Raw genomic sequence first — 1350 nt, 5'->3', positions numbered from 1 at the left:
AAAATGCAGAAATCACCGGTCTTCTGTGTCCTTCGCGCTGGGAGTTGGAGACTGCAGCTGTTCCTATTCGGCCATCTTGCTCCGCCCCTCCTTTCTATATCTCTTGTTAATCTTTCTTTTGTAATATGGGTATCAGCCATGAGACTTGTGATGGATGAGAGAAAGATATGACTTTTTCTCCGTCATCCCCAATACCTAGTGATTTATGTCTCCACTCATTCAATCAACAGATGTGTGCCAGATAGTGTTCTGAGCACTGAGGATATAAGAGAGAATAAGCCAAAGTTCCTTCTCTCCTGACACTTATATTCTAGTGTGTGGGTGGGGAGGAGGTAGATAATGAACAAATCAATAGATAATGATGCCAGTTGTTGTGGCTTCAAGGACTATGGATATTACCAAAACAGGGGAGGGGAACCAGAAGTGCTGGGGGCCTGCTCTTCTATGTAGAGTGACTGTGGAGGAGATCATGTGGCTACGTGGGGGAAGAGCAGAGCAGCCAAGATTATGAAAGGCATTCTAGCTCACATGAAGGATTTTGACTCTGATTCTAAATAAGATAAGAATTCTTTAGAGGGTTTTGATCAAAAAAGTGTCCTGATCCAATTAATATTTTACTTGGGTAATTTTGGCTGCTGGATTGAGAATTAGCTTTTGAGGTACAAGGGAAAAAGAGGACGGACTATTGTTAAACTCAGGTCTCTCCCAACTGCGATACTACACTGTGGAGTCAGAGTTCACAAGTAAAGGGAACCCTGGAAAGGGTCTAGTCTAACACTATGAAGCAGCTCAGAGATGTGAAGGAACCACTGCAGCTCTGGGAAGGCTGAGGTATGAGCCAGGCCTCCTTCCTTGTGCCTGGGCTATCTTCACTAAGTTACAATGATAACAGAAGAGGCTTTGTCCTTCTTTGTCCCCCAAGAATGGTGGACCATGGCTTCCTCATCCACCCAGATCTCTTGGGGATGAAGAAACTCTGCCCTTATCAGGCCCTTCCCTGCACTGTGGGATAAGCATGCCACAGTGCAGAAGCTTGGGTGGTAGTACTAGATGTCAGTCACTGTGCCTTTCCCAGCCACGTCCGGCCGGAAGAGGTGACCCTTAGTAGCTGCCTTTTGTGATGCATGACTTTCTCCCTCAGTCTCCACCTTAGCCAGACCCTAGATGACAGGATTAGGGGTGGACTCCTGATTCAAGGCAATATACCTGAGGCATGGCCAGGGAGCTATGATAATGCAACCCAGCAGGAAGAGATGAGCACAGCCAATAGGATTCCCCTTCTGGCATCTGAACTAAGACATAACAACAGCAAGAAGTTCTCAGCAGCGGGGCCTGCAGCTAAATGTAAAC

The sequence above is a fragment of the Colobus angolensis genome, unplaced genomic scaffold, assembly GCF_000951035.1.
Source record: "Colobus angolensis palliatus isolate OR3802 unplaced genomic scaffold, Cang.pa_1.0 Scaffold86, whole genome shotgun sequence".
Lineage (NCBI taxonomy): Eukaryota > Metazoa > Chordata > Mammalia > Primates > Cercopithecidae > Colobus > Colobus angolensis.
This window is presented reverse-complemented; position numbering follows the sequence as displayed.